This window comes from Gracilinanus agilis, chromosome 2 (assembly GCF_016433145.1).
Source record: "Gracilinanus agilis isolate LMUSP501 chromosome 2, AgileGrace, whole genome shotgun sequence".
Taxonomy (NCBI): Eukaryota; Metazoa; Chordata; class Mammalia; order Didelphimorphia; family Didelphidae; genus Gracilinanus; species Gracilinanus agilis.
Window position 1 is genome coordinate 129,147,516 of NC_058131.1, and position 20,188 is coordinate 129,167,703.

At 35.9% G+C, this 20,188-nt stretch overlaps 1 long non-coding RNA gene across 3 annotated transcripts in view; it reads left to right on the top strand.

Annotated features, from left to right (window-relative positions):
• Positions 1-20,188, top strand: part of LOC123234748 — a 45,371-nt gene that overhangs the window by 11,830 nt on the left and 13,353 nt on the right. For 2 of the 3 annotated variants that reach the window (XR_006505353.1, XR_006505352.1), the window contains exon 1: positions 12,226-12,324. The exons of the other annotated variant lie outside the window; for it this stretch is intronic. This is a non-coding gene — a long non-coding RNA (uncharacterized LOC123234748). Of the gene's footprint in view, positions 1-12,225; positions 12,325-20,188 lie in introns of those variants that run through there. 3 annotated transcript variants of the gene reach the window in all.

Here is a 20,188-nt window from a genome sequence, read left to right on the forward strand (position 1 = left end):
AACCTGACTGGCTCTGCCAAACTGTAAAATTTAGGGGTATTTAGGAGAATGAAGAAGGGTATTTTAGGAGAGGAGAGAGACTAAATGACTTTCAGCTTTCCTTCTCAATGTCCCCTACTATCATTTGTCTTTTGTCAAGTAGTTTAATAAAGATAGAAATCAAGAAAAGGTGATAGGTTTGAAGGGAGAGGAGACCTTATTGGGGTTTTTTGTTTCCTTCAGCTGAGCCAAAATGACTCTGATCCAACTTAACTATCTTCTTCTTATCTAATTAAAGTCTCTCTCCTGTCTTAACAAGTGGCAAGCATCCTTCAGCCCCTTGTCCGCAGCTGTACTTGTTTGTTCTTCCTCTAATGGAGGCTCTCAAATAACAGGAACCTTCTTTCTTTTCTGGGCAGGGGAAATGGAGGCAAGGCTTTTCCCCAGGTTGGGATCTAGAGCTCCAGGACTTTGCTCCACACTCGACAGAGTTTAGAGGGCAAAGACCCTTCAGTTAATAGTTTCTTCCACAATCCTCTTCTCTCACTCTAACTGCAACTCCCCCTCCCTTCACATTCCAATCACTGTCTGCTCCATCTCAGTGGGCTGAAAAGCCAAAATCTTGATTCAATTTTCCTTTCCATAGACAATAGAGTAGAATCTTAAGGAGGTTTGGATTCCTATTGCCTCTAAAATAAGGCACAGCAACATAAGATTTCACAGCTATCAAAATTTGGCTCCACCTTAACTCTCAGTTTATTTCATGATCTTTTCCTCCATTCACTTACTAATCCAGTCAAACTGGCCTACTTGCAATTCCTAGAACTTGGCATTTTGTCATCTCCACTGTACCTCACATGCATATGTCAAAATTAATAAGATAAATATTTTCAATGAACCCATTAATATTAAGCAAAAACATAAAACTATCTTTGCCAAAGAGATGCAGTCGAATAGAAAACTTATAGAGCTGGTTAATAGAGTTTTGTTGTTCATCAGTCATTTTTCAGTAGTGTCTGACTCTTCGTGACCCCCTTTGGGGTTTTCTTGGAAGAGATAATAGAGTGGTTTGCCATTTCCTTCTCCAGCTGATTTTACAGTTGAAGAAACAGAGACAAACAAGTTTTAGTGACTTGCCTAGAGTCACATAGCTGGTAAGTATCTGAGGCCAGATTTGAACTCAGAAAGAGGAATCTTCCTGATTCCAGACCTAGCAATAATACTCTGTCCACTGTGCTACCTGGCTGCCCAGGTTAATATAGTTTCATATTTTTATATGTATATTCATATTATATTTCACATATAATATGCATATTGCATAGACTGAGATGGCGTACAAACACACACACACATAAATTAGATTGTTCCCCCAGAACTAGATTTTACCTCTTAGAAACCCTGACAGTCTTTAAGGATCAATTCATGTCCAAAAAGCTATGTATATACACTTCTGGATCTGTTTTCCTTGTTTATGAAATAAGGTAACTGAACTAGAAGTTCTCTAAGTTTCTTTTGCTTGTCAGGCTCATTGATACCAAGTGTTGATTGAGTGTTTGCTATGTGCCATCACTATAAGGGTTATAAGAGCAGTGTTAGACTCAACTTCTGTCTAGTAAGAGTTCCCCTTCTCATTTCTTTTAAAGAAGATACTGTCAGAATTATCCACTAACACTAGCTATTGCCCATTAAAGTAGCACCTTGGTTAGGGTTTATATATTAGGAATAGCTAATTGCACTAATTATAACATAATTCTTAAAGGTATTTTCCAAATTCAGATGACTCAGTAAAACTCAGAGTTTAGTAAGTGCAGTTTCATTCATTTTTAATGTTTTTATGAATCTAGACAATCCAGTTAATTTGCATGTTAAATAATCTATTGCTAATCTTTTGTTTCTTACAACTAGGAAGAACATCTTTCCTGGAAATAATTAAACATTTAGTGACAGCAAGAGATTAAATCATACCTATTTGCATACAAGTGAAGACTTTTCAAATCTGTATGAATTTAGGCCTATCTTTAACCACTACTAAAGCCATGAAAGTGGAGCACTTTGAATATTTTTTTTTGGTTAAGGCAAATTATTGTTTGAATGGGTATAATGAAAAGGTCATAGGATCTGCTACTTGCTCCCTCTGTAACTTCAAATAAGTCATTTTATTTCTTTGGGCCTCAGTTTTCTGTAAAATAAAGGAGGTATACAAGATAGTCCCTATAGGGGGCCATGCCTCTATATGATTTTTTGGGGTCCTGAGCGGCGTGGTAGCATAGGATGGTTAAAGCAGGAGAAAGAAAATGAGAACAACTAGACTAGTGGTTAGCCCATGCTGTCCCAAAGTTTGTGGGCTTGGGAGTTTATTATATACTGGTTTCAAACAAAGAACACAGCTATGAAGGGGTAACAGATCATACATAACCCATTAAAGTCTAAAGAGTAAAGGTATAAGTACCAAGACAATGGCCAAATTCCAACCATCAATTAGTGGGGATAATTCTGGGAGAGGAAATATCCCAGGGAGATGCTCACCAGTCAAATCCTAAAGGAGCCAGTTCTAATCTGAATATGCACTCTTATCTAATTAACATTTGTTAGGAAAGGAATCATTAACTCAGTAGATCCTGGTCTGCCACTTCAAAGCTCTCCAATAAGAATTGTAAAAAAGGTGGGGATCAAAGACTGAGTCAAAAGAGGAGCCTCAGATTTTTATCTTAGATGGCCCATTCAGTCTGCATCCTGACATGCAGTGCAGAAAATCATACACACAGTTTTACTTGCCAATGATTTTGTAATGGGATCCAGATAAAATATCTGTTACAGACTCTGTTTCTCTAAATGACTCCTAATAGCCTTCTTGGAGGGATCAAGTTGATTTTGGATTAACCTACCTGCTGGTACCAGAGCCTTTTGGGGCTCAGGTGACCAGGACCAAACACAAAGACTGCCTCAGCCTGGATTGGTCACGTAGGGAATCCAGATAACAGGCCCTAAATTTGATCCTATTTCTCCAAAGGCTTTAATACATAGAACGGCTTCCCACAAGTCCCTAAGATCCCTTTTAACTTTAAATATATTATCTATTGAAAACAACTCAGAATTTTGCTCCATGTTACTTAAGAAGGTTTGTATCAATAGCTGCATTAGATGTTTACATTTGTAAATATTTTAATTAACTTATTTAATTTTTTAGACTTAGTCAATGCTTTGTAAAATATGACTGAAATGCTAACTAAGACTAAACAACTAAAATAAAAATCTAAGTTACAACTTTCCAAAGTAGGGCGCCAAAGTTAACCAACATTACTTCTTAGAATCTTAGAAATAGTATATAGAATTAATACAAAGGCCATCTATTTCATTGTGCCACTCAAAACAGAAATTTCTTCTATAGTCTCCCTGACAGGTGACCATCTCTACCTGAAAAGTTCCAGGAATGGGGAACCCATTATCTCATAAAGCGTTCCATTCAAACCTGGAATAGCTCTAATGTTAGGGCAGATTGATGGCACAATGCATAAGGAACTGGACTTGAAATCAAGAAGACTCATCTTCATAAATTAAAACCTAGCCTCAGACATTTACTAACTGTATGACTCTGAACAAGCCATTTAATCCCACTTTCTTCAGTTTCCTCATCTGTAAAATGAGATGGAGAAGCAAATTCCAAACTACTCTAGTGTCTTTGCCAAGAAAACCCCAAATGGGGTCATTAAGAGTCAGGCATGACTGAAAAACAAATAACAATTTTTTGGAAAGTTCTTCTTTATTCTGAGTCAGAATTGACATCATTATAAATTTTGTCCTTTGCTTCTAGTTCTTCTCCGTGAAAGTCCACAGAATAAATACAGTCCTTCAAGATAACAATTCTTCAAGTATCTAAAGAAAGTTAACCTGAATTCATTCAAATATCTCTTGCATTCTAAAAATTTTGAGTATCTTCTCCAACTTGGCTTCTTTCTTTTATATACTTCAGTTTGTCACTTGAGCTTTGCCTCAAAACCATGGTGCTCAGAAATGAATAATATTTTTACATGCTATCTGCTGTGCCCCGGATATATTTCTTCCTCCCTTCTATTCAGAATTCCAGCTTCTTTCAAGGCTCTGCTCAGGTGCCACATCCTACTAGAAATTTTTCATGATTCCCCAACCCTCCTTAAAGTAATTAGTGATTTTTCCTTCCTTAATTATCTGGGATTTACTTGTATTTTTGTATATTGTGTCCCTTAGTAGAAGGAAAGCTCTTTTAGAGCTTTTTAAGTTTTTCTTTTTCATCTTTGTATCACACCAAACACACTTTCACATATTATTTAGTCATTTCAGTTGCATCTGACTTTTTGGGTTATCTTGGCAAAGATACTGGAGTGGTTTGCCTTTATGTTCCTCAGCTCATTTAACAGATGAGGAGACTGAGGCAAAAGGTTAAGTGATTTGCCTGGGATCACACAGATAGTAAGTATATTAGGCCAGATTTGAACCCAGGAAGATGTCTTCCAGACTCCAGGCCCAGAATTCTATCCAACGAAACACCTAGCTACACAAAGAGACAATTAATATTGAACTGAACAATAACTAGAGTATGGTACAACTACCTCTTCCTTCTTGATCCATAATCCATACTTATATTAATGCAAACAAAGATTGCATAAAGTTGTCAGATATTTTTGGCAGTCAGAAGACACTGTATCACATTAGACCTGCAGTTTTCTAAAACTTAGGATTCCTTTTCATAAAAATTCCTTTTAAGACTGACTTCATCTATACAATACGTCTAATTTTTTCATGTAAATTCAGGATTTTGCATTTATGATTATAAAATTCAAGCTTTACAACTTCACAGGATAGCTCTGAGAATAAAATGAAATGCTATATATAAAGTACCTTGTTGGCCTAAAAACATACTATAAAAATCAACTATTGTTACTCAAATGGATCTATGAGTTCACTGATTTGGATGAGTCCTCCTGTGATAAAGATCATAACTCTCTCCTTCTCCTCCTTTTTCTTGTCTTTTTTAAAATGAAATTTACATAGCCATGGTCCAAGGACAAGTCTCTATCCTACTATTATTCTTTTATATTGAATTTTATATGCAATATCGTGTAAGTGGATAAAATGGCTGTTTTTTTGTAATCGAATTAAGACATTAGTATTTATGGTCATTTTCTTCAGACTGAAAATATTTTTAGAATAGCAGCTCTAAATAGATAAGATCTAGATAAAACTCCTACATATTCTGATTGTGTGACCCTCTATGAGCATTTAACTTCTCAGTGTTCAGAGAACTTTCTAAGACTAAGTTGCAGGAGTAAATGCCCATTTGCCCTGGAAATTTTCTCATTAGGACCAGTCATATCCAAGGTTTGTTCAACCGATGCTAGATAGACACTTTCAAAAACTGTAGTTTTTATAAGGCCATCATCTTTAGTTTATAACTTATTGGTAATTCAGCTTTATTTTTTCCATAGTCTCTTCATTGAGTTAATAAGATTAATTAAACAATGAAAGCATTTATTCTGAATAATATCCAGTCAATGGAAAAATTTTATCTGCTGCAACTAACCATAAGAGAAGAATAATATTATCCCTTTATCCCACTAATTAGATCTTTATCCAAAAGAGATGATATATTGTTGAAGATGAATAGGGATTTAAATGAGGCAGAGTAGCACAAAATTATTCGCCTCATTCATTCTTCCAGCATCTTCAAAGTCTAGTGGCAAGAAAAAAGTCAAAATGACTCGCAATGGCCCAAGATGCAGCGGATGAATTTGGCATCTTCAATGTCTGACAAAGCTCCAAGCACCCCCATGGCACCTACTTTAGCCACTTTTAGCTACTTTAACCTATCTGGACTCTGTAACAAATTGTTCTAATACACCCATTCCATTGAAAGTTGTCTTCAGACACTTTGGGTAGACACCCTCCTAAATGACCAATAGGTTTCTGGTCCTCAACCTGGTTTAGCCTATCTGGCGAAATAATTTGCCTGGGTGGGGTGGGCTAGGCATGTTACAGAGTGCAGGACTGTTGTACTCATTCCAGAAAAGAAGAACCCTTCAATTCTGTGAAAGGAAAGTTTCATGGAAAATCCTAAATATTTAAAGGCTTCCAAGAAGATAATTTTCAATACTATATTCAGATAGTACTCGGGAAAAGCACCAGTGTCCCCTCTAATGCCTCACAATCTTGTGTATGTGACCCCATTTTCTCAAGTGGTTGCCAGTGAACAAGATCTGATAGGTCATACCAAATTGAAAAATATGGGTCCAGAGACAAACCAAGTATCTGTTATATAAATACTAGTCTCTCTGACTAAATTTAGAGTGTTCATATAGTTCAGTGATTCCCAAAGTGGACACTACCACCCCCTAGTGGGTGCTGCAGCGATCCAGGGAGGAGGTGATGGGCACAGGTGCATTTATCTTTCCTATTAATTGCTATTAAAATTTTTAAAAATTTAATTTCCAGGGGCGCTAAGTAATTATTATTATAATTTCTTCTAAACATCAAGAATTATGATTCTATACTACATGCCATGACTTGGTTGATGGTCATTAAAAATTGTGTGGCTGACAAATAATCAACTATATCAGTGGTTCCCAAACTTTTTTGGCCTACTGCCCCCTTTCCAGTAAATTGGCATAGTTCATAGAATAATTCAAGCAAAAAATCAAAACTTAGCTTTTTGCTGAATTACCTAGATACTGACTATTAATATAGTCCAGTTATTTCTATCATGAATTTATGTTTTTCCTTGTGTTATTAGGGGCCTTTACTAAATAAGAATATTTACATATTTTAACTTTTTGCTTGAAAAGAGGGAAATGTCAATATACATAATGGGGAATAGAAAAATGAGATAACTCTGTACAATGGAAATTAAACTAATAATTTAACATAATTAGATGTTTCAGTACAGAATATCTAGGTAATTCAGCAAAAAGCTAAGTTTTGATTTTTTGCTTGAATCATTCTATGAACTATGTCAATTTACTATTTTATTTTATGTTGATAAGTGCAGCTTATAAGTGAAATGGCTGACACGTTTCCTCAAATTATACTTCTTCCCACATTAGAAATTATATATTTAGTTCCTATGTCTGAGCAATGCATTGAGCCTGTGTATTACCATCTGATTTGACTGGTCCACATAATACTCAGCAACGTGCTAAATGTTCCAAAAGTCATTTAAAAAAAAGTTTTATATACTTAGTAAATATCAACAACAAAAAAATTTTTAAAAACGTAAAAAATTATGCACAAAACCACAAACTCAGCATCGTTTATAATTTGTTTAAAAATATATGAATTACATGTGTACTAATACAAGCATTCTCCGTTTCTGAGTTCCCTTTGAATTTGTTTTATTTTGATACTACTTTCTCTTTCTTTAGTGGACATTAAAAAATGTAATCACAAAACATATTATTCTCTTTCCATTTCTTCATGTAGTTCCCTTATTTTCTTTATATTTATAATATTTATCATTTTTAATAACTGTAATACAGGGGCTAACTGCAATACAAGGGGATGGTGTAGATGGTATAAGGGCAGCCCACAGGGCCTTTAGGCAGAGGTAGAAATTGGTATGAGAAGCAGGAGTCCTACACCTAAACTGAATGAGAGTCAGGTGAACTCTCTCACCAGCAAAACCAAGACCCCTTTAAGATCAGGATTCTCTGCCTCTGCCCCTGGGAGTTGAAATCAATTCTATTGGACAGTTGGTATAGTTTCCAGGAAGGAGGCTGTGACTTCCTGAAACTAAACTGTTTGACAAAGGCTAGGGAACTAGAGTTGCTAATCTGATCTGACCTCTGGTGATAATTGGCCCTTGATAAAGTAAAGACAATGGCTTCAAAGATCTTTAAGCTTGAGGTTAAATGGGTTTATTGGTAATTGAATTGAATCAGGTAAAAGGACTTGGAAAGGTGGGTGAAGGTAAGCTAAAGGATCTTAGCTAAATAATATCACTAAACTACTTTAAAAAACAGAATGATCTTCTTTAGGTGCAGCAGTATGAGAAAACCTTGAGGGCAATCTCAACTTTGATATTCTTGGTTGCTGACCCAGAGCTATAAAGCCCTGGGTCAAATGCAGATGTCTTCATAATAGATTTTATCTCTTGCTTATAATAAGGGTTGTTGGGTATGCCAAAGAGCTGTTGAATTGGCTAGCAATGGTAGTTATTCCTACCTGCCTAATAAATCTACCCAAACCACCCAGACAACCCAGGGGCCCACTTTTCCACCCTTTCCTCCCTAACCCTGGAGTTCAGAGCCAGAAGTGAAGTCAGGGGTCTGGAGACTCCCTTTTATACCCTCACTTCAACTGTCACCCTGGCACCCGGCCTGGGTCCTCTGCTAGGTTCAGTGTTCTAAATTGGCAATTGCCAGCTTGCAACCCATGAAAACATGGTTGCAGGATTTTATACATAACATAACATAATATATTCCATTATACTCCAAAATCACAATCTAGTTTTCCATGGCCCCCTGTTGTTTTATTTGTGTTATTTCCAATTATTTTGTCCTTACAAATAATGCTTCCATAAATATTTTATACATACACAGTTTTTACCCTCTCAATAGTGCCCTTAGGACCTAGACTAGTAATGGGATCCCTAGGTTAATAAGCATGAACAGTTTAACAGCTTTTAATGTATATTTCCACCTTGAATTCCATATTTAGTTAGATTGGTCCTTAGGTAACAGACAAAAATCTTTTGTCAGGACCATACTCTTTCCAAAATCAAGTCCTCCCAGCTTTATCATACCCAATGAAACTTTTGTTATAATGCCACAACTCCTCAGGAATGCAAGATTACCTATATAATATGCTAAGTGCTAAAGTAAAACTTTTGCAGAATATTGTACTCTTTAAACCATTGCTTTTAGGCCAGAAGCTATGTTTACATGTGTATGCTCAGGCTTAGATCTACAGCTGATCTCAAGAAGGTATGAGGAGTCTCAATACATGCTTTGTACTCAGGGAGCTTCAGAGAAAACAACTGGGTACAGGAAGATTCACTCTGCTGGAGGATCCAGTACTAAGCTATTCCATTGTGTTAAAGTTTTACATAAAAGAACAAATTGAAAGCATTTTTAATAACTCTTAATAATTGTTTTGATTTCATCTTCATTGGAAGTATATGTACCCTTTTCCATTTTTAATGCTAATTAGTCTTCTCTTTCTGCCTCTTATCACATTAACCAATGGCTTATCAATTTTGTTGATTTTTTCATAAAACCAGCTTCTAGGTTTATTTATTAATTCAACGGTTTTCCTACATTCAATTTTATTGACTTCACCTTTAGTTTTTAGAATTTAATTTGGTTCTGAGTTGAAGATTTTTATTTTGTACATTTTCTAGTTTTTAAAATGCATTCCTGATTCATTGATCTTTTCTTTCTCTATTTAATTAATATAAACTTTTATGAATACAATTTTTCATCTAATTACTGCTTTTGCTTCATCTTGTATGTTTTGGTATGTTTTTTCATCATTCTTTTTAAATAAATTATTTATTGTTTCAATATTTTCTTCTTTATCCTCCTCATTTAAGATTTATTTAAACTCTACTTAGTTTTTACTTTTTACTTTTTGTTTCTATGGTCCCATATACATACATACATACATATATATGATTTTTATTGCATTATGGTCCAAAAAGAATGCATTTAATATTTCTGCTTTTCTACATCTAATTATTCATCTTTGTGCCCTAATACCTGGTCAGGTTTTGTAAAGGTGCCATGTACCTTTGAGAAGACATCCTTCCTTCTATTCCCATTCACTTCTTTCCAGATGCATATCATATTTAACTTATCTAAGATCCTATTTATCTCCTTAACTTTTTTGTTATTTATTTTTAGGATAGATTTATCTAGTTTTCAGAGGGGAAAGTACAGTCCCCACTATTATTATTTTGTTGTTTATTTCCATCTGTAACTCATTTAGTTCTTCCTTCAAAAATCTGGATGCTATAATGCTTGATGCACATAGGTACAATACTGACCTACTTAATGCTTCATTATCCATGGTACCCCCACAATATAATATAATTACCCTGTCCATCCCTTCAGTTTATTTTCATTTTATTCCCAACTCTGTCAATGATCATGACTAATACTCCTGCTTTCTCTGGAAGAAATTATGCTTTCTAAGGTAGAACCCAAAAGGAAAATAAGTAATTTTAGAGGGAAGTCTCATTCTTAAAAAGTTGTTCTATAATTAACTAATTTAGATGAAACATGTCTTTCAAATGATGGAAAAAATATAGGAGCACTATTTTGGTTGAATTATACAGTACCACTTAAATGCTAATAAGTCTCATACACTTAAATTCTTCATTCAAAGACATAGAAGAATTCTTTAAATTGGGAAGTATGATAACAAAAGTCTTTTGGAATCTTAGTCCATCTTTAAAAAGTAATAGATTCCCTTCATTTTTTAAACAAGTGTCCCCAATAGAAATGTGATTTTTTTCTAAAGATCATTTTCCAATCTGATTAGTAGTAACTGTTGCAAAGCCTATCAGTTTCTATCTAAAGTTTTTCAATATTCTTAGTGTCAAGAAGATCTTAAAACTTCAATATTAAATCAAGGGACAGGACATTTATATAGGCTATTTATACCCTAATGATTACTTTCAGTTGCTTAGGAAAAATGAAATACTTCTCATAGTGGGAGGGGGTGGGTGGAAAGGAGAGGGAATGAAAATAAACTTCGAATGAATAAAATTGGACCCTATTACATATGGTATAAGAAAGGATATTTGCTAACCTTGTTAGGACATCAATGGGAAGATGGAAAGTCCCAAATACCCCTGATCCTCTGAAGTTCACAAAGTTCATTTGTAATAAAAGGGAGTAAATGAGAAAATAATTTATATGAGGAGGTACAAAAGAGAAAAAAATTTCATGTTGATTATATTCAGTGAACATTTTATTTCATGCCTACTAATGAAAGACTGCTAGCCCTTATGGACAGTAATTTAACCACCAAGCATTGTTAATTTAATCTTCTTCTACAGGAAGGATAAAAAACTAGGGAGTCCCGTAGTTACCCTGGAAATTACAGACTATCTCTATGGTTCTCAGGAAGTAGGAGATTCTGTCTGCCACAACTCCAACTCCTTTTGAGTGTCTTTACCATCTTGTTAACCCAGGAGATATGGAAAGAACAGATTTATGCAATCAAAATTTGCTCCAAGTCCCCACCTAATGGACTTACTCTACCTCCTCCATTGATCTTATCTATATTTGACTACACATTAATAATAACTAGCATTTTTATGGCACCTGAAGGTTTGTAAAATGATTTGTATATGTTAACTCATTTTGTCCTCATGAAAGCCCTATGAGGTAGATTATGCTTATGCTCATGCTTATGATTATTCCCATTTTATAAAAGAGGAATCTAAGGCAGACAGAGGTTGTGACTTTCCCAGGGTCACCCGGCTAGTTAGTGTCTCAGGCTGGATTTGAACCCAAATTTTCCTGCTTCCAGGTCCAGTACTCCATCTACTGGACCCCTGATCCCTAGGCAAAAAAGAAAAAAAAAGGCATCAACTCCTCAAAGGAATAGACAGGTATATTTGAATGTTACAGGTAGCACTTTCTCCTTTCATATGCAATATGTTCTGAGTTGACTATCCTAGTCTCTACTGGAACTGATGAGTTGGGTCCACAAATTGTGGTCATTACATCTCCTCAGTTTTCTATGCAATAGCTCTACCACCATAATTTCTAATTGTTATCAGTCAGACTTAATTACCTTTTAGAAAGTGGTGGTATAACAAGGAAAGCCAACATAAAACATTCCTTCTTTATCTAATGCCTCCCTTCCTGTGACGCATTCTCCAGAGAAAAATAAAAGTTAACTTGCACATACTACACATAGTATGAAAAAAGGGGTAACTCACAGCTCCTAGAAATCCTTTTGCTGAAGCTCTCAAGATTTCCCCTTAGATAAAGTGTTTTGTTATACATATATTTGGTTTTGTTTATTTGTTTGTTTTTGCTTTTGCTGTTTGTAGAGCCTTGAACCTATATTTAATCTGGCCCGTAATAGGCAATCTCTGGGAAGAAGACAGAGACCAACTTGAGTGACAGATTGTCAGTTATAGAAGTTTTACCTATGGCACTGTTCTGGGGACAACACAGTCCCCACTGTCAGCTATGAACATTATTAGTAGGATACCCAGAGGAAGATCAGAAGAATCAATCAAATCCTCCTGATCCCTTGAAGCACAAGATTTTTTTCCAATGGAAGAGAGTTGTCTATTTAGTTACCAAACATTTACAAATCTCTGGAGACCTGGGGAAAAGATTTACTGCCTCATTGAAGGTAAATATACACATATGTTGGCTGAGATTGCTTAAAATTTTAGAAAGAAATTGAAAGACTATTATAAATAATTATAAAGAATTCTTATATATATCAGATGCCAGGAATGACTATTAAATAGGCTGACAGTTCCTTACAGTTTTGAATGTGGTCATCTCATACATTTCTCTGAGTTTTTGATTACATAATTAAGAAAGACGCAAGCTTAAATAACTCTGAGATTTATAATGTGTTGAAGGATTTTTTTTCCCTAGCAAATACTAGTTTTTATATATTGCTTTAATATCTGAAAAACCTGATTTACATAGAAGATATTAGGGCTATCTATTCAATAGCAAAAGCTTCTGGAAGTTCTGTACATTTGACTATAGACCTGGCAATACTCTAAAATTAACAAATCTTTATTCTTTAGGTAGAAACTACAAAGACAGCCTGTTCTCGAAAGATAAATCACTGTAGAGTTCATAGTAGAATTCATAGAATAATTTAAAAAAAGTAATTTTTCATTTTAAAAAATCTATTGAATTGTTCTAGAATTTATAATAATAAAGAGAGCCAGTGATCAAGGTTATGATAGAAAGGGAGAGAGAGAAAGTCTATGAAGGTGAGGCTCTCTTCTGGCTCTCCCCTCCCGCCAAATATACTCTGTGAGACTTCAAGGGGATGTCATCCTGAAACTGGTGGTCATGCCACCCCTTAGGAGTTGGGGGCAAGGCTTCCCAATAAGATGAGGTATGTTGTACCCCAATCTGATTCTGAATGAGGGCAGGGTTCACACAAGCTGCCCCTTGAGGTCAGTCAACTTCACAGCAGGTGGTCTAGCTCCAAGTTGGAGGCAGCTAGAATAAGCTGTGGTTCCCTTCTCCCTCATTGTCTCTCAGGCACTCTGGAATGCTATCTGACTAAAGAATGGCTTTTATTATTTGCAATTCAAGGGTCAGGGAAAGGAGTGAATGGCAGAGGGATTTTGGGGAGTTCTCTTCTTCTATTTCTATGGGATCCATCACTTAGGTGGGAAACCCAATGGTTCCCACTTCTAAGCTTCTCCCCTCACCCCTTCTCCTTCTATTTATATTTTTATTTCTCTGTTTCTATCCTTTTCTATAATAATAAGTTAGACTGGAAAGGGTCTCTCAGCAAAGTTAGGTAATGGGAGAAGGAGACTAAGAGATTGCTCTTAAAATGGAGTCCAAACACTTAGCTAACTCAATTGTTGAAGTCTGATGGGTGAGATGCGATGAAATCTTTGACCAGGGAATCAGGGTTTCAATGTCCAAAGAAAGATCCTCAGGAAGCCCTCAGGACTGGATCCAAGCTGGGATGTCCTCTGCTGGAACCCTTTTCTTCCTCCTTCCTCCAGAGAATTCTCAGAATCTTCTCTGGTCTCTCAACTGTCAGTAACCGTCACCAACTGTCAGCAACTCATTCTCTGCCTCCGTTTGTCCCATCCCCCTTGCACAAATCCAATTCTTACAAATTTGAGTTAAAAATTAATGTCAAACCTTTCAAAAACTATACAATTTGTTTTTTACAAATAACATTCACCATGGAGACAGTTTTAGAATTCAACAAGAGATGGAAAGCATTATGAAATGTAAAAGGGATAATTTGGGGTACATTAAATTGAAAGTTTTATATAAACAAATACTGCCAAACAGAAGGAAAGAAGAAAATTTGGAGAAAATTTTTACAGATAGCCTTTAGGTAGAGGTCTCATATCTGGAATATAGAGAATTTTGTCAAATTTATAAGAATAAGAGCCATTCCCCAATTAATAAATGGGCCAAAGATATGACCATAATAAAGATGATTTTTAGATGAAGAAATCAAAGTTTTATATAGGTATGTAAAAAATATCTAAATCACTACTGATTAAAGAAATGCAAACCAAAACAACTCTGAGATCTGTAATGGGGGGAAAGGGGGTTTTGTGGTCCAATATATAAAAAATTGGTCACCAGGCAGAAAATCCCCAATTAAGGAATAACCTCAAGTCAAAATTGACTCTTGCGGACATTTGTTTACAAAATATAGGAGAGAGTGGAAGTACAGAGATGAGAAGAAAGTAAGAGTAAGAGATTGTATTTAAGTCTAAGGTTTACTCTCAGGGTTCCAGAGGCCCAGCCAGAGAGCCTAAAAATCATTTAACAAGGGTTTTAGCCACAAGGGCTTCTCCCAATCAAGGGAACCTCTTAGAGGTTAGTACCTCCTAGGAGGTTAAAGGAGTCAGCCTTCTTCACTCACCATGTGTAATTCTAAGAGAGAGATTTAAGAACAGTCTCACCAAGGTCTCAGGGTCCCAGCCAGCATTCCTCCATGAACCAGAAAAGCTCCTCCACCAGATGACCTCCTTCTCCAGAAGATTCTTCTCTAGAAGACCCTCCCCACCCCCCACGCACTCACTCCACTCTCTCTTTTTAAATGGGTCACTTATGTGTCACTTCCTGTGCCTTCCTCCTAGTTTGCATGTCCTATCACAACAGTCCCCTTAGGACTGCCTAGGGGGCAGTCAGTGGATTCTGATTCATCACCCACTCTAGCACATGTGGGTTACAGACCTCCCAAAATTGGAGATGTTTTCACCTTTGGTGATTAACTCTAAAGATGGGCAGTGTAGATTTAATCTAATTATCACAGATCCTCACATCCAGCAGCCTGGCTAAAATGACAAAATGACAAATTTGGAGTGGATGTGAAAAAATGGGGACACTAATACACTATTGGTGGAGCTGTGAACTAATCTAATCATTTTGGAAAGGAATTTGGAATTATCCCAAGAAAGATATGAAACTGTGTATCCCCTTCCTTAGACCCAACAATACCATTTTTGGATCTGTTTCTTAAGGAGATTGGGGGAAGAGGAAAAGAACCTTACATGTTCCAAAATATTTAGAGTAGTGTCAAAGAATTGGAAATTAAAGATTTGCCCATTAATTGGGGAACCTTTAATTAAACAAATTGTGTTATATGATTATAATGGAATATTTTACACCATTAGAAAGGATGAACAGACTGATTTTTAAGAAAACTTGTAAAGAATTACATGAGGTGAAATGAGCAGAACTAGAAGAACATTATATATAGAGAATCCTGGAAAAATAAACTGTGAATGTTATCTCCAGAAAGTGAACAGAAAAGTGAAACATGAAAAATTTAATTTGTATGTACATTTCGCTCTCCCTGATGATTTCATCTGTGGTGCCAAGAGGGTGAGGAGAGGCTGGGACATTAGTGGATGGGATTTATTATGTAGACATAAAGAAAAGTAAGCTACACATATAGGAGATTTGTAATTTCATTTGCATACTATCTTTTTTCTTGATATATGGAAATGCATGCTTTGTTTGGTCTTGTAAAATTGGGGGGGGAAATGTCAAAAAAAGAAAATGAAGATTAAGTAGGAAAAAAACTTGGAAAGAATTATGAGATAGTGAATGGTGAAATGAGTAAAAGCAAGACAACATTATAGCCACAGAATTAACACTGGAAGAATGGAAATGCATGTTTTGTTTGGTCTTGTAAAATTTGGGGGGAAATGTCAAAAAAAGAAAATGAAGATTAAGTAGGGAAAAAAACTTGGCAAGAATTATGTGAGATAGTGAATGGTGAAATGAATAGAAGCAAGACAACATTATAGCTAACACTGGAGGAATGAAAATGCTTGTTTTGTTTGGTTTTGTAAAATCTGGCTTAAAAAACTCAAATAACATCCATCTTTACAAATGACAGTCATTATTCTTCTTATGTACACCTATCATATGCTATCCACATGATTGCCTTTGCTCCTAGGCCATTCATTAATTAAGTAAACATTTTAATGTGCCTATTTTGTGCAAGGCAGAATGCCAGGCACTGGGACTTTAACTGTCAAGGACCATGAGAAGGGGAGGGCTTACACTTAAACCTCACTCTCATCTGAACTGGTCAAAAGAGGGAAGAGAGTGAATACACAATTTTATAGAGAAACATGTTTCTTTTTAATAGGGAAGTAAGAGGGAAAAAGAGAATAAGAATAAAAGAGAGGACAGACTAAGGGAAGGATTAATTTTGAGTAAAATAAACTCTAAAGATGCACAAAAATATTTCTAGCTCTTTTTGTAATGGCAAAAAAATTGGAAGGGGAGCCCATTAACTAAGAATCAGAGCTTCAAGTTTCTGGCAGCTGAGAGAAGAAATCCAAGTTGCAGAGAAGGAATCACTTGGGTGAGGTGGCAGGGAGGACAGGGAAGGAGAATGCCAGTACTGGCCTCAAGTCTTGGTCTTCTCTGTGATCAGAGGAGGCAATGTCTGCACAAAAAACTGAGAAGTGATTGAACTGGCAGATTTGTTGCTGTAAAAATAGCCCTTTTATGCTTCCAGATTAAAAAAAGAGAATTCAATTTATATGACATCAACAAAACTGCCCGAATAATTGAGTCAGCTGGGTGAGTATGTGCCAGGCAGCCCAACAGCTGTATTTGTCACAACTCCACAATTGATTGATTTCTTCCTAATAAAGATTGGGTAATAGCAACACACTGCTGTGAATTTTAAGAACACTTACTCTGAGCAAAACAGAATCAGCTTTATTTAATTTTGTTAATAGATGGTTATACCTGACCTACAGTATAGGCTGCTTCCCTCTCTCAATGCCCTTTTTCTCCTTACTTTCTGACTTAGAACTGATATAGTTCTAAGGCAGAAGAGTGGTGTGGGCTAGGCAATAAGTATTAAGTGACTTACACAGGGTCACACATCTGGGCAGCTTCTGATGCTAGAATTGAACCCAGGACCTCCTATCTCTAGACCTAACTCTATCCACTGAGCCACTTAGTAGCTTCTAATTTCTATTAAGCTTAAGAATCCCTTATGTTTGATACCTTGCAACTGTGTGATTTGTAGTAAGAATATAGTCCCAGGCAAAAGTCTGTGTATATAAACCTGAATAAGAATACAGTCCCCTGGTAGTTCTTGAGTAATAGCTTTAAGTATGTGTTACCATAAGTGTGTTATTATGTCAATCATAAATGTGTGATTATATCACATTATACTATTCTTTACATCAAATTGATTCATGTAGGTGTTATTGGTAATTTGGGATTGTATCTGTTTGTAGTAAGAAAGGCCAGTTGGTTTAACTTTGTAACAAAAGTTGATACAGTCCAGGACGAACACTGAGGCCTTCTTGAGGGAGGCAGTTGATAAAAACCAAAACCAAAACCAAAACCTCTGTTTATTAAGGTTATAAGGATTATAAGGGTTGAGAGGTTTAACAAAAGGTAACGCAGGGAAGATCCCTAAAAATTAATGAATTTGTATCTCCAACCAACCCAACTCATGGCCCCTCAGGGGATCCTCTTCCATCTGGTACAAACCAAACCTATGCTCACTTCTTATTGCTAACTTAACTGTGTAAATAGAATTTTGTACCCTTGGACTTCTTCTCCCAGAATCCCTTTCCCTTTGTCCCCACATTATATTGTTTTTTACTTCAATTTTTTTATTTTTTAGAAAAATTTTCCATGGTTACATGATTCATGTTTTTACTTTCTCCTTCACCCCCCTTTCACCCCCCTCCCCCACAGCCGACTCCCATTTCCACTGGTTTTAACATGCATCACCAATCAAGACCTATTTCCATGTTATTGATAGTTGCGTTGGTGTGGTCCTTTCAAGTCTACATCCCCAATCTTGTCTGCCTCAACCCATGTGTTCAAGCAGTTGTTTTTCTACTGTGTTTCCTCCCCTGTAGATCTTCCTCTGAATGTGAGTAACATTCTTTTCCACAAATCCCTCAGAATTTTCCTGGATCATTGCATTGCTGCTAGTACAGAAGTCCATTACATTCTATTTTACCACAGTGTATTGGTCTCTGTGTACAAAGTTCTTCTGGCTCTGCTCCTTTCACTCTGCATCAATTCCTGGAGGTCTTTCCAGTTCACACGAAATTCCTCCAGTTCTTTATTCCTTTGAGCACAACAGTATTCCATCACCAGCATATACCACAATTTGTTCAGCCATTCTCCAATTGGAGGGCATACCCTCGCTTTCCAGTATTTTGCTACCACAAAAAGCACAGCTATAAATATTTTTGTACAAGTCTGTTTATCTATGATCTCTTTAGGGTACAGACCCAGAAATGGTATGGCTTGATCAAAGGGCAGGCAATCTTTTAGTGCTCTTTGGGCATAGTTCCAAATTGCCATCCAGAATGGTTGGATCAGTTCACAACTCCACCAGCAATGCATTAATGTCCCAATTTTGCCACATCCCCTCCAACATTCATTACCCTCCCCTGCTATCATTTTAGCCAATCTGCTAGGTGTGAAGTGATACCTCAGAGTTGTTTTGATTTGCATTTCTCTAATTATTAGAGATTTAAAACACTTTCTCATGTGATTATTGACAGTTTTGATTTCTTTACCTGAAATTGCCTATTCATATCCCTTGCCAATTTATCCATTGGGGAATGGCTTGGTTTTTTATAAAATTGATTTAGTTCCTTTTATATTTGAGTACTTAGACCTCTGTCAGAATTTTTTGTTATAAAGATTTTTTCCCAGTTTGTTGTTTCCCTTCTGATTTTGGCTGCATTGTTTTTGTTTGTACAAAAACTTTTAAATTTATTATAATCAAAATTATTTATTTAAATTTTGTAATTTTTTCTAACTCTTGCTTGGTTTTAAATCTTTCCTTTCCCAGAGATCTGACAAGTATACTATTCTGTGTTCGCTTAATTTCCTTACAGTTTCCTTCTTTATATTCAATCATTCTCCCATTCATTTTGAATTTATCTTGGTCTAGGGTGTGAGATGTTGATCTAAATCTAATCTCTCTCATATTGGTTTTTTTTTTTTTAAATTTTAAACCCGTAACTTCTATGTATTGACTTATAGGTGGAAGATTGGTAAGAGTAGGCAATGGGGGTCAAGTGACTTGCCCAGGGTAACACAGCTGGGAAGTGTCTGAGGCCGGATTTGAACCTAGGACCTCCTGTCTCTAGGCCTGGCTCTCAATCCACTGAGCTTCCCAGCTGCCCTCTCATATTGTTTTTCAATTTTCCCAGCAGTTTTTGTCAAATATTGGATTTTTGTCCCCAAAGTTGGGCTATTTTGGTTTATCATTCACTGTCTTGCTGACGTCACTTACCCCAAGGCTATTCCACTGATGCTTCTTTCTGTCTCTTAGCTTGTCCTACTCATGAGCATTCAATGTTTTTCCAATTGTTTAGATCTAGTTTTAATTGTTTGGAAAGTGTTTTGTAGTTGTATTCGTATAATTTCTGTGTTTGTTTTGGTAGATAGATTCCTAAGTATTTCATATTGTCTAGGGTGATTTTAAATGGTGTTTCTCTTTCTAACTCTTGCTGCTGTGATGTGTTGGAAATATATAGAAATACTGATGATTTATGTGCATTTATTTTGTATCCTGCAACTTTGCTAAAGTTGTTGATTATTTCTACTAGTTTTTTGGTGATTCTCTAGGATTTTTTAAGTATACCATCATATCATCTGCAAAGAGTGATATCTTAGTCTCTTCACTGCCTATTTTAATATCTTCAATTTCTTTTTCTTCTCTAATTGCTACTGCTAGTGTTTCTAGTACAATGTTAAATAATAGAGGTGATAATGGACATCCTTGTTTCACACCTGATCTTATTGGAAAGGCTTCTAATTTATCTTCATTGCATATGATGCTTGTTGATGGTTTTAGATATATACTATATATTATTTTTAGGAAAGGTCCTTCTATTCCTATACTTTCTAGTGTTTTCAATACGAATGGGTGTTGTATTTTGTCAAAGGCTTTTTCAGCATTTATTGAGATAATCATGTGATTTTTGTTTCTTAGCTTGTTAATGTGGTCAATTATGTAGATGGTTTTT